The sequence below is a fragment of the Diabrotica virgifera genome, chromosome 5 (genome assembly GCF_917563875.1).
Source record: "Diabrotica virgifera virgifera chromosome 5, PGI_DIABVI_V3a".
Taxonomy (NCBI): domain Eukaryota; kingdom Metazoa; phylum Arthropoda; class Insecta; order Coleoptera; family Chrysomelidae; genus Diabrotica; species Diabrotica virgifera.
In genome coordinates this window covers 206,561,104-206,575,112 of record NC_065447.1, presented here as the reverse complement: position 1 = coordinate 206,575,112, position 14,009 = coordinate 206,561,104, and the positions used below count along the sequence as shown (strand labels likewise).

Genomic DNA, 14,009 nt, shown 5'->3' with positions numbered 1-14,009 from the left:
TTTTTTATTCTTAAATTTTTTTCCCAAAACCAATAGCTGCAGAGAAAAAAAATAAACATCATAATTTATAATTTTTTTTAATAAATTGAGTGGAAAACAGTAAAGATGTAAAATGTGGATACGATTCATAATAAATGCTGGAAATGACCACCTCTACCTTAATGTTTTTAATTACAAAGTTTTAGAATAGTAGGCTGCTGTCACTTCGACATTTACCGTGTTTACTTAATGTTTATTCAAATTTTAGTAGACTGATGTCAAACACTGTTGTTGGTAGTTACCAATCGAAGTTTACTTGTAAGTTTGTAGGTTGTTATTTTTGCATTATCTGTGTATTGTTTATTTTATAACATGTATACAAACGCTGAAATGGCCGACATGCATTTTGTGTATGGTATGGTAAATGGTAATTGTCGACAAGCTAGACGTCTTTATGCTGAAAAATATCCGCAACGAATAACGCCTCATCATTCCGTATTTGCACGTATTCACAACCGCTTATCCGAAACTGGAATGTTAAAAAGAAATTCAAACAGTACTGGTCGTTTCCGGAAATGTAATGGTAGAACAAGCAATTTTAGATGAAATTGATGTACACCCGGAAACAAGCACTAGAATAATTGCCAACACCTTAAATATCAGCCATTCATCTGTGTGGCGAGTTTTAAAAGAGCAGCAGTTATATCCTTACCACATCCAACGGGTTCAAGCTCTTTTACCTAGAGATTTTCCTCAACGAGCTAGATTTTGTGAATGGTTAACACACGAAATGCGACAAAATCCTCAATTTTTAAATAATGTATTGTTTACGGACGAGGCACATTTTTCAAGAGTAGCTATCATAAATTTTCACAATAATCACGTATGGGCAGACGAGAATCCCCATGAGATTATAGAGCACCATTTTCAAAATGTTTTTTCAGTGAACGTATGGATTGTGTGTGTGTGGTTGGGATATTGACTGCGAAACCTAAGGCTTCATTCGCCTAATCATATTTACCTTTGATTCTTGTAACAAAATATAAAATTTATTAACATTTTATATCAATAATATTAATGTTTTTAAACAATATCAGTATGGTAAAAAATTCTACATTCTACAATTGGCAAACTTGCAAATCACATAATATTAATGTTCGTACACAGTTTTCTAATACTATCCAGTTCCATATCTAGTTCCGAATCCAGTGGTTATATTTCTCCCGTATTGTCCAGTGTCGCTCCCAGTGATTGATTTTTTTTTTTTTTTTGGTTTGGTTTTTTTTTTTGAAATATTTTTTTTATTATTTTATTATTATATTTTTTTTATTGTGCTCATAATTCTTTTTTTTTTTTGTTTATTGATTTTTTGGTCTTTTTTTTTTGTCTTATTTTTTTTTATTTTTTTTTTTTTTTTTATCTTTTTTAACCAATATTTTTTTTGTATTAAAATGATTTTTTCTTTTATTTTTTGTTTACTTTTTTTTTTCTATCTTTTCCAATTATGTACAATTTTGGTATACATTTTATTTATAAACTAATACTTCAAATTCTTATATTTAAACTGCTTATGTGTTGATATAACAACTTATAAACTTCTAAATTGTTAGACACTATTAATTCATAAAGATTGATTGGTTTTACTAAAAATTTCATTTTCATAATTAATTCCATAAACATATTGATCTTCGTTCTATTTTTATTACAATTTAATATCATATGTTCTAGTGTGCTATATTCTCCACATTCGCAGTTTGGGGAATTTACCATTTTTAATTTAAATAAGTGTGAAGGTGCTAGTGAATGATTAAATCTGATTCTACAAATAATTCTAATTACATCTTTTTTTACAATGCCATTAGAGAACCATGGTTTAGTAGGAATTTTCGGCTGAATACTTTTATAAAAAAGTCCTTTGGTGGAATGACTATATATATCCATCCATTCCTGCCTAATTATATTTTTGGAAATAGTATATAGGTCTTCTGGAATGAACGAATATTTCACAAAATTATCAGAATCTAATGCTTCCTTGGCGAGCATGTCTACTTTTTCATTATGGATAATCCCACAGTGAGCTTTAACCCAAACAAACTTAACTATTTTTCCTTCTTCGTGCAAGTTTTTAAAATTAACTAAAATATTTAGTAAGAGATAATTAATATTACAATTAGTTGATATGTTTTTAAGTTTATCTAAAATACTTTTACAATCTGATATTATTAAAAAATTTTGCTTACTAAATAAGCTATTTTTTATATATTTTAAGGCTTCTAATATACCGATTTGCTCAGCTGAATAACTTGAAAATTCACTCGGAAGTTTTTTTGCCTCGAAATAGTTTTCTATAGGGTCCCAAAATGCACAAGACGTTTTATCGTCTTTTTTAGATGCGTCTGTAAATACGATATGATGATTTTTAAAATAATTTTCTATGTCTGAGTTAAACATCATATTTCTCAACGAATTCGGATACATGGAATAATCTCTTAGAAATCGTATTTCTAACTCAGGCACATCAGTTAAGTTTGTTTGGTATATTGGTAACATTTCGTTTCTATACATTGTGTCTTTATATTCTAAACAGTCTTTATATGATTCACATAAAATAAGTGATTCCTTTTTCTTCCAGTACTTATTAGTCAAATCCATTATAAATAGGTTGTGAAGTTTACTAAGTAGACTACTATTTTTAGATAAAATTTTCCACAAAAATTTATTACAGAGATATTTTCTTCTTAACTGTAAAGGCATTTCGCAGCATTCCACGTAAAGATTTGAAACTGGTGTACTTTTAAAGGCTCCAATGGACAATCTTAGGCATTTATTTACTAAATTATCTATCTTTTTTAAGTTACTGGAGGCTGCTTGGGAGTACAGAAAGCTTCCGTAATCAAGAATTGATCTAATAAATGATCTATATAATAACAGGGACATTTCTGGATCGGCTCCCCAGCTGTAAGAACTTACAGCCCTTAATATATTTAGTCCTTTTTCGGCTTTTTTTAATATTCTTTCTATGTGTTCTTTCCAGAGTAATTTTCTATCAATAGTTACTCCTAGGTATGTTACGTGAGAAGTAACGGGAAAGCTATGCTCTTGTAGTACAATCTGGTTGGGAACTGCGCGTTTTCGTGTGAATATACATGATTTTGATTTTTTTAGTGAAATATTTAAGCCTTTCTCATGACACCATTCGTTAAATTGAAGAAAAAATTGGTTTAAAGAACTGTAACCAGATTCAAGATCACAATTATCAATGTAAATGCATATATCGTCCGCATACTCCAGTATCTTAATGTCCCTAAATTCGTCTGACAGCCTTTCTAGGTCAAAAGTGTAGATTGTGTATAAGAGAGGACTTAAAACGCTGCCCTGAGGTAATCCCAGACTTGTTGTTCTTGTATCTAAAATTTCCTCGTTTACTTTAAAGTTAATTATTCGATTCCGGTATAATTTTATTATTTTTGTAGAGAATTCATAACTAAATCCAATTCGTGTCATTTGTCGATGTAGAATTTCAAGATTTACTTTATTGTAGGCTGCCTCTATATCCATAAATAACGCTATAGTGGAACGATTTAAAGAGAACGAAATATTAATGTCAGCTACTAAATGAGTAATATTTTCTATTGTGGAATGAGCTTTTCTAAACCCAAACTGATATTTTGGTAGCTTGAGGTTGGATTCTAGCCAATATTCCATTCTTGTTTTGATCATTCGCTCGAATGTTTTTAGAACACAGGAAGCCAGTGATATACCTCTGTAGGATTCTGCTAAATTTGGATCTTTTTGTGGTTTCAACATTGGGATCATAATGTACTTCTTCCAATCTTCTGGATACTGCGTAGTTTCCCATATATTATTTAGTATTTCCAACAAAGTAATTTTGCAGGACAATGGAAGGTTGTATAACATTACATAATGAATGTTGTCCATACCAGGAGCTGTATTTTTGTGTTTTTTAATACTGTTCTGCAACTCTTTTAGACTAAATTTCTTTAGCAGACTGCCCATTTCAATTGTATTGATGTTTTCTACTTGACGAGGATAAGCTTCTTCTTCTTCTGCAACCCATGGCGGCGTGACTTGGTTTATAAAAATTGTTGTCCACTCCCCTGCTACTACTTTACTGACTGGTTCTTTATAAATATTTTTTAACTTTCTAACCTCTGTCCATATTTGTGTTATTGGAGTATTTTTATTTATAGAAGTACAAAAATTCTTCCAAGATTCTTTTTTGCGCTTTTTTATTAGTCTTTTACATAGAGCCATTGCTCTTTGTAGGCAAATATAATTTACTGCATTTGAATTTTGTTTAAATCGCAAAAGAGCATCTTTTTGATTTTTCATTAATATGTCACATTCTTCATTCCACCAATGTTTATTAAATTTCGAATTGATCACTTTTTTCTTTTTGGGTATTGAATTGCCTGCAGCTTTGTTTACTTCTGCTATAAACTTGTCATATCCTTTTATATTATTTTGATTAATACCTTGTTCAATACTTTCAGAAAAAAGCGACCAATTTGCCTTGTTTAAATTCCATCTGTTTTTATTTGTGTTTATAATATCATTATCACTTTTAATTTCTATTAATATGGGAAAATGATTAGATCCTAAACTAGTTATTTTTGTTTGCCAATTGCACAATGTAGCCAAATCAGGGGATACAATAGAAATATCTATTGCCGATTTATTCTTTTGATTTAATGTAGGAATGAGAGTTTCTGCACCGTTATTAAGAAAAACTAAGTTGCAATTTTCAATTGCTGAAAGTAAATTAATTCCTGCTCTATCAGTAATATCACAACCCCACACTTGATGGTGACAATTAAAGTCTCCCGCCAAAATAAAAGGTTTTTCCAAGCTTTCAAAAAACAATGTCCAATTTCTTTCAGATATATTTAATTTCGGTTTAGCATATATCGAATAAACATTTAGCGTAAATGAGTTACTTACTTTAACACTTAGAGAAACAGTCATTAAATTTTCAATACTCTTAAAAATCTTTGTATTATTAAAAGCAATATTTTTCTTTAGAAGAATACCAACGCCACCGAAACCGTCCTGGCGATCAGAACGAAACAAATGATACCCATTGAAGTTTGGTCTCAAATGTTTCTTCAACCAAGTTTCACTTAAAATACTCAAATGTATATTATTATCAAACAAAAATTTTTCTAGTAACCCTTTATTGTGTATTAATGACCTTATATTATACTGAAGGATATTGAATTTACCTATTTATTGTTTTGTTTAACTCTTTTATTAATGTATCTACTAACATTGAATCCTCTGCGGATTGTAAATTCTTATTTGTTAAAAGTTCTTTAAATGAGGTTAAGATAATAGAGCACAACTCTTCTATTTTTGACTTTTGTTGGTGTATATTATTTTGAAATTGTGTAAAATTTTGTTCACTATATTGTGGAATATTCGGATATTTTTCATATACAGGGTGAGATGTTATTTTAGGAGTTTCCAAAATTGATTTGTGTTGCTGGGAATATCCCGACGATTCTGCATTAGATGTGATATTTTTATATCTATATTGCGATTTGTAGGAAGTAAATCGATGTCCTACGTTTGAAGTTCGGTCTAATACTACATTAGCATAACTTTTTTCAACTTTCTCTTTTGCTTCATTATATGGTATGGTTTCCGTTACCATAATCTTTTTTATTTTTTTTTGGGTATCGAATTCTGGGCAATTTTTACGATCTGTTGCTGAATGATCGCCTCCGCATAAAATACAAATTGGTTCACTTGTTTTTTCACATACATCCGTTTCATGATTTTCTCCACAGTGTCTGCAACGCAGAGTTCCTCTACAGTTGTCCATTACGTGTCCGTATCTCATACATTTGATGCATTGAATGACTCTTGGAACATATAGTTCAACGTTGTAAATCAATTTTTCTATTATTACCTGATTTGGAACGATTTGACCTCTGAATGTCACAATTATAGTAGAAGTTGGGACCAATTCGTTATCTTTCTTTCGTACCATTCTTTTTACATTTAGAATTTCTAAATTATTTCCATATCGAGATTCAATAATTTTTGCTAGTTCTTTTTCAGATAGCTCAAGGTCAACCTCCTTAATAACACCTTTACGTTGGGTTAAAAAAGTTGGTATGTAAGCCTCGTATCTTTTTTCTTTCAAAATTTGTGAATTGACTAAAATGTTTGCGCTTTTAGAAGAGTTTAACTCTACCTTAACCCTATTTTTTCCTACGACTGTCATATTAATGATGTTATTTTTAATTTCTGGAGCTGAATTAATAATCAAACGAGCAGTCCCTACCTTGTGCAGCCTCCCGATGTTCCCCTCCAGGTTTTGTATAAATACAAAATAAGGTCCTTGGTCTGTCTCAGCATATTTATTTTTTTCTTCATTTTTTTCAATACTTACCGATGCCTCATTATTTGGATTTTCTATTAGTTTTCTTCTTTTTAGTCTCTCGTTTTCCTCTTCGGTTTCCTTATTTCTTTTTCCATTGATCTCCGTCTCCATAATTTCCTCATCCTGTTCACTCCTTTTTGATTTACCCCGATCTGGCGGGATACTTTCTTTTTCCATTGTCACTTACTTCACAAAAATGCACATAAACCAAACCACTGTTATTATTTTTTCAAACTATACACTAAAACTATTATTAAAAATATAACTTATACACTAAAATTTACTTATTTTAAAGGTACGTATTTGTTTTTGTAATCCTCAAACTACGGCGACCGTAAAAACTTGAAACACTATAGTCGTTAGCAATTTTTACCGTACATCCGAATCGATTGGGTTCCAACACATTACTGAACGTATGGATTGGTATAGTAGGGGATAACTTAATTGGGCCACATTTTCTGGCTCAGCCATTAAATGGAATTTCTTACACCAGTTTTCTACAAAATGATCTCCCTGAACAACTTGAAGACATCGCACTGAATATCAGACAAAACATGTGGTTCATGCACGATGGTGCTCCAGTACACTTCTGTCGGACTGCTAGGCAACATTTAGATGTAACATATCCCAACCGTTGGATTGGCCGAGGAGGGCCCCAACATTGGCCTCCTCGATCTCCAGAGTTAAATCCTTGTGATTGCTGTTTTTGGGGTTACCTTAAATCATTAGTCTACACGACACCCATAGTTGATATCAACGATTTGAAGAATCGTATTCAAATAGCGTGTGACACCATAAGAAATACACCTCAAATCTTTGAACGTGTACGGCAATCCATAACACGTAGGCTACGTTCATGTATTTTGGCTAGAGGTGGTCATTTCCAGCATTTATTATGAATCGTATTACATTTTACATCTTTACTGTTTTCCACTCAATTTATTAAAAAAAATTATAAATTATGATGTTTATTTTTTTCTCTGCAGCTATTATGATGTTTATTTTTTTTTCTCTGCAACTATTGGTTTTGGGAAAAAAATTTAAGAATAAAAAAAGTTTTAAATAAAACAAGGATTTTAAGTTAAATTTTATTTCATACAACTTCGTCTCGGAAAAAAAGTTTTGATATGAAATAAAGTAAGGGTTGCTAATTTCACCCCCGTATAATGTAACAGGAATATTGAAAAAATACACGTGGTTAGTCCTTTGCGAGTGCACGAAAATTACAGAATTTTAAGTTTCTAGCTTTACAGAAATTAAAAAAAAATAATAAAAACTCAATTTTAGTTACCACCTTTTGTGGGTGATATCACCCTTAAGGGTTGGGCTGAGGAAATTTTGTTATAGGAAGAACCCATATTAATTTCATACGAGCAATCACCTCCTGAAGTTTGTCGCATGAATTTAGAAACACCCTGTATTTGCAGTAGAATTCTTATATCTGGCGTATAAAATACGCCAGCGCGTGTAGTTAAAGGTTAAAATGCATTAAATGCATCCAAAAGTGCATATATACATGTCAAAATCAGTTATATTAAGATTTTGTTACTCGAGTGCTTTTGGGGTCGTTGAACAGAAATACGCCATTAGAACTGACCCCCGGATCACCTAGTGCCCAGGGTCACTGCTAAGTCACCTGAAGTTTCGAGGGTTTTGCACCAAATTGATGCACCAAATTGGTTGGTAACGTTGACTACCACAATAGTAGAGAAGCTGATATTTTTTAAGATTGGTTTGACAAGGCACTATCCCAAACTTGGAGCCAAATAGTGTCGTAGTGCTTATAATGCTTCCTATCATTCCCGACGGCTCACTAAGATACCAAATACATCTTCAAAGAAAGCTGAACTGCAAATCTTTTTAATGGAAAATGACTTGTATAGTGCAAATCATCATCATGGCATCCACACTCCTAGCGGAGTGATTGCCGCCCTCTTTGGGCTCTTCCCATTCGTTTGTCGCGGTGAATCAATCCGCATTAACATTTTGGCTTTACAATTGGTTGTGTGACTTGGCATCTTCTACAATTTTTCTCCATTTGTTCCTGTTTTTGCTTGTGGTTGCCCATTCTCTGACTCCCATCTTCTTAAGGTCCTCGACTATCTGGTTCGCCCATCTAGTTTTGGGTCTTCCTCGTGGTCTGCCTGATACAGGTCTCCATTGAGAAATTTTCTTGATGATGGCTTCTGGATTTCTCCTTTCTATATGTCCCATCCATCTGAGTCTCTGTGCCTTGATAAATCTGATGATGTCTTCTCCTTTCAGAAGTCCTCTTACTTCGTGGTTCATGAGTTTTCTAAATTCATTATTACCTAAATCTAGTGGACCTGCTATCCTCCGAATTATTTTCCTCTCTAGGATCCTCAATCTTTCTTCCTCTTTCTGGGTCAGACACATTACCTCAGCACCATATGTGATTACTGGTCTAATTGCTGCTTTGTAAATCTTCAGTTTAGTATTCTGAGTAAGCTTCTTATCTTTTAGGAAGTTATTGTATTTCCAGTAGGCTCTATTTCCTGCCTGGATTCTTTCACTGATTACGATGCTTCTATCATTAGTTCCATTAACTGAGACTCCAAGATATTTAAAGTGTTCTACCTTTTCAAACTTATATTCACCAATATTTAAACTTGTCACATTATCTGGATTTTTTCTTGAGCATATTAGGTATTTTGTTTTGTTTTGATTTATTTCTAAACCCCTTTTGGATGCTTCCTTGCATAACTTCGTAAATTCTTCCTTAAAGTGTTCAGGTTTCTGCTAATTAAATAGTGCAAATACATTTACTAAATTTGATAAGAAGGTAATTGAGGTAATTAAAAAAGAAGTATCTACTATGTATTACCAAAGACAACTGGCAGAAAACAATCGCCAAAGTGGCCAAAGTTGAAGAATACTGTAAGAAGATTTGGCACTTCTGGGCAAACTCTGCTCGCGCAAAGAACGTCGACGTGGCTCTAAATGAAACGGTTCGTATAATATTGGTTGCCTGAACCCAACACCTATCGAAGAGGTCTACTCTATAGTTAAGATTGCTCCACTAGCTATCAGGAGACAGGTCACGTAAGAGGCAGAACGAAAGAAGCACGAGACGGACCAAAGACACCCCTTGTATGACCACCAGACTTAGCCAAGTACACTAAGATCTCGGAAACCTGCGACTGTGACGCGGTTCAGAATAGTCACCATCTACTATCATGCACAGAGATGAGAGTGACCTGCTCAGAGGAAGACTTAATTTTAGCAAATGACAGGGCAATCTATGTGGCCAACCATTGGAAGTACATAATTTAAAGTTGCTGGTATTCCGGACACGGAAAAAAGAAGAAGAAAGTTTTTCTGTTACGAAACCTACAGTTTTGCGGGAAAGTTAATTATACTTTAATTTTAATACGGTCAACATTCATATTATGAACAAAGTCATGATGATTTCGTAACAAATAAAAAATAAAACAAAAAATGGAATAATTACAGCATGGCCTTTTAATTTTATGGTCTCTGACTATACTGCTACTACTATTTCGATCGACCAGGTTTACCGTTATAAATACATTTAATACACTAACATTTAGAGATAAAGATAAGGAAACCCTTCGCAATAATTTCTTCTCTACGGCGATGTAGATAGACAAACTAACTCAACTACGACCCAAACACCAAAGCTGTGTGTAACTATTATTACCCAAAGTTTAATTTTGATAAAGTTACGAAATGTGTTTCGGAATATGGTAAAATATCGTCAAGCTGGATGGGCAACTCTAAATATTGATTAAGAGCTACAATGTGGATTCGAAGTCAGTTGTAGTAAAATTAGTTCTTGAAGAGGCGTATAAACTTCTGACCGGATAAACGGCATTAACTGGATTAAATGCTAAAACTATTGTGTTTTAACGGCAAATGCGATCTGGAAAAGGGATTTCGTTCTAAAGATAGTGATTTTGTGGCGTAATAAAAACTTTATGTAACACCAGTTAATAGCTTATCTCATTGTTGGTAAATTTTTATGCATCGCAATAATTTCCATAGGATAAAAGACGGTGTGACATATAAATTATCCACAGCAAGAATACAGAACCAAAAAAATGCAGGTGTAAAATTATACCGAACTTCTTTAGCGGGCACAAAGAGCTATTCCTGTGAATATCGTTAAAAGGAAACACTTTTCATCATTGTATAGGTAGACTGATAACTCAGCAAACATTTCAACGTCAAAAGAGTATATGAATTGGTTTGAAATACACTTCGATACCACACTACTCCAATAAATTAACGCATCATTTTAAAATTGGAACATTTTTGATGCCTCGAATTTCCTAAACCTGTTGTCCGATTTGAGTGATTTTTTTAATATCATGTTATAGCCTTATTCTTTAAGAATATCGCTGTAATAATGTTGTTGCTAGACAGGTAAATGTTTTTGTATACCGGGTGTTAAAATCATTACTGTGTTTTTTTCTAAAAGTTCGAAACACACTGTGGAATATTCTAGTGTTTATAAAATGTTGTTATTAAAATTAAATTGTAGCCTTAGGCTTTCTTAACATGTTGTTTTTTGATTCATTAGCTTATGTTCCATTATTACAAATGAAGTTTGCTATTTGGTCTTGATCAATATCATTCCAAATCTCGAGTGAGTAATCCGAGGCTATACTTGGGTCTTAATTTCAGTATTTTATAACTAGAACATTCCACAGCATGTTGCGAACTTTAAGAAAAAAACATCTGATTGATAACCTGGTATACAATGACAATTTACCTGTTATTACAGCAAAATTATTAAAGAATAAGGAGAATAAGGAAAAAAAATACATAAATCGGACAACAGAATTAGGAAATTCGGGAAATCAAAATAACCGATTTTTACGGTGGTGCGTTAATTTCTGGAGAAGTGTAGGAAACATCATGAATTCTTTTAAAATAAAGTTGATATTTTAAAGACTAGTTTTTATATGAAACACACTCATAATTTAAGAGATTTAAATTTAAAATTTACATGTAATTTAAATTTCACTCGTATTACCAAAAACGACAGTTATTTTGTTACAATTATTATTATAAACGTTAAATAGTCATTAAAAGAGGAAGGCAACGTGAAATTGTAACGTTAAAAGAAAGAGGTAAAGATCGAAGATAACTAGAAAAATTTCTATGATAGTAGAATGAACTGTCCTCAGAAACAAACTAAGAGAAATCAATTTTTTTAATAAAATTTTTATCAACTCAACGGTAAAAATTCGATATTTTTTGACCAGAGTGTCGTATCGAAAAAACTCACAATGCGTTTTAAAAGAGAAGAGTGCCGTTTTCTTATACAATTTTTACATTTTGCCACAAAGGAAGTCAGTTTCTATAAAGCTGTTAAATAAATAAATATTGCGTGATTTTGCCATTTTTTATGATTCTCATGAGATTACTAAAATTTATGACTTACATTGACCGATCGCTGTGGAATTTTCATTGTTTGAGCCTAATCTTCAAATCCTATAACATGAAATTTCGATTTTGAGTTTTGGCAACAAATATGAGACATTTGAAATATGCTTAAAAATGCCGAATTTAAACTTTCATAAAATCCTTAGAAATTATTAAACAAATTACCTATATACTTGAACTAAATTAAATCATCTATTGTTATGTCACAATTTATAGCATATACCTAGTATTTTGTTATGCATTCATCATAACACCCCGTATAATTATTATTTATTTAGAAGTGTTTATTGTTTTAGATCCTAACTAGATTATACAAATTAAACTTCGTGTAAGCACGCACTAACAATAAATTATTAACCATTTTAATACTTACACCCCATTCCACGAATATACGACCCTCTTGGATTATCGCGACAACGAATATTTTACTGTGCAAAATATGAAGGACGAAAGTAAATTGCAAATTATATTGTTGTTTATTGGAGTAATTATTATAGAAAAATACTTTCGTACTTCTTATGTTGCACACTAAAATATTCGGCGGGTGTATTTTCCTCACCAAAATATTTTTTTACCTGCGTTTGGAAGATTGTCATAATCCCACAGGTATTTTCCTCACCAAAACCGAAATGGTTCTTTCAGGTAGATTTTACTATTATAAAAGGCGTTCAAGGGAATTATTTTTATTACTATTAATTATAGTACAGTAGAACCCCGCAAATCCGAACTAATTGGGGGGACAGCCTGTTCGGATTCCGAAAAGTTCGGATTATCCGAAAGTTAGCCTAAGAAGCTAACGAAGATGATTTTTAAAAGATTTGGACGGCCACCGATCCCTTTATGAAACTCTATCCGCACGTTTATGCCTCCAATATTCTAAAGCTGAAAAATATTTAGATCATTGAAATATTAAATCGCTAATGCCAGTAGTTTTGTTTCGTCACGGGACATGGGAATTCGGCCATGTAAATGATTCATTTAATTTGTAATCTGGATATTGATTACACTATGTTTCTCATGTTTCTTATCTTTTTCAATGTTTTCGTTCATAGTATACCATGGAAAATGTGTATTATGCACATTCCTTTATTGATTGTGTTTAGTCTAACTCCACGCTTTTATTCACCCATTAGTGTTCCAGTGTTTAACACTGTAGCTAGCATCTTACGTAATTATTTTCTCACATAATAAACATGTTTTTAAATTTTTATTTTGAATTTTTAAAATTTTTTTTCCCTTTCCGTTGGTTCGGATTTGCCGAAACATTTTTTTTTATTCTCTGGCAACAATAGAATGTATTTTGAGTCAAATAAATTAAATACATTCTTATTTTTTGCGTCAATTAATTTAATCAAAGAATTATTTTTTTGGCCACCCTGTACAAATAATTATGTTAATGTTTTATATTGCTGAATAGACAATTAAATACCTTTCAAATGAGCTATTATAATACGATCCCTATTCCCATTTAAAAAAATCATCGACTACGTGATCACGTTCAGATGGATGACGTCACTAGTATGAAATATAGGCCAAAAAATTGTAATTTAAAAATAAAAATCGACCTGTTTCGGCATTTTTCTCAAAAATCGTCCATTAAAAAAAATGAATTTATTCCATAATTTTGTCCCTCTCGTATGTATGTATGGCACATTTCTTACTGTACCACATATTATTTGCAATTATTCACTAGTCATGGGCTAATTAATGGGCATTATATTTCTTTATTATACTGTTTACTGCCAAACAAAAAAACAAAAACTTATTTTTTTATTTGTTAAAAACAGAAATTTTCAAAGCTCTGAAAATTGAGTTTAATCCTAGTAAAATTTTTGTAGATTTTGAAAAGGCTATACTAATGCAATAATTCAAATGTGTCCGAACACTGAAATACATGGTTGTAGATTTCTCCTACACCAAGCTTGGTATAGAAAAATTCAGTTTCTTGATTTAACATCAGAATATACAAATGATTCTGAAATAGGTAAGTGGCTCAAACAGACTTTGGCCTTACATAAACCAGAAGACGTATCAGATTGTTTTGTGTTTGATTTAATGTCATGCAAACCAGAAAATGAAATTTTAAATAGATATGTTGATTATTTAGTTGAAACTTATATAGACGAAATTACCACATTCTCCCCATATTTGTGGACAGAGGCGAATTCTTCTGTTATTCGTATCACGA

At 31.9% G+C, this 14,009-nt stretch overlaps 1 protein-coding gene across 7 annotated transcripts in view; it reads right to left on the bottom strand.

Moving 5' to 3' along the window:
* The window catches only part of LOC126884565 (C-terminal-binding protein), a 355,935-nt gene that overhangs the window by 106,963 nt on the left and 234,963 nt on the right, over positions 1-14,009 (bottom strand). Inside the window, exon 2 of one of the 7 annotated variants that reach the window (XM_050650533.1) lies at positions 11,820-11,869. The exons of the other annotated variants lie outside the window; for them this stretch is intronic. The gene's annotated coding sequence lies outside the window, so the exon portion shown is untranslated. The remainder of the gene's footprint in view (positions 1-11,819; positions 11,870-14,009) is intronic. 7 annotated transcript variants of the gene reach the window in all.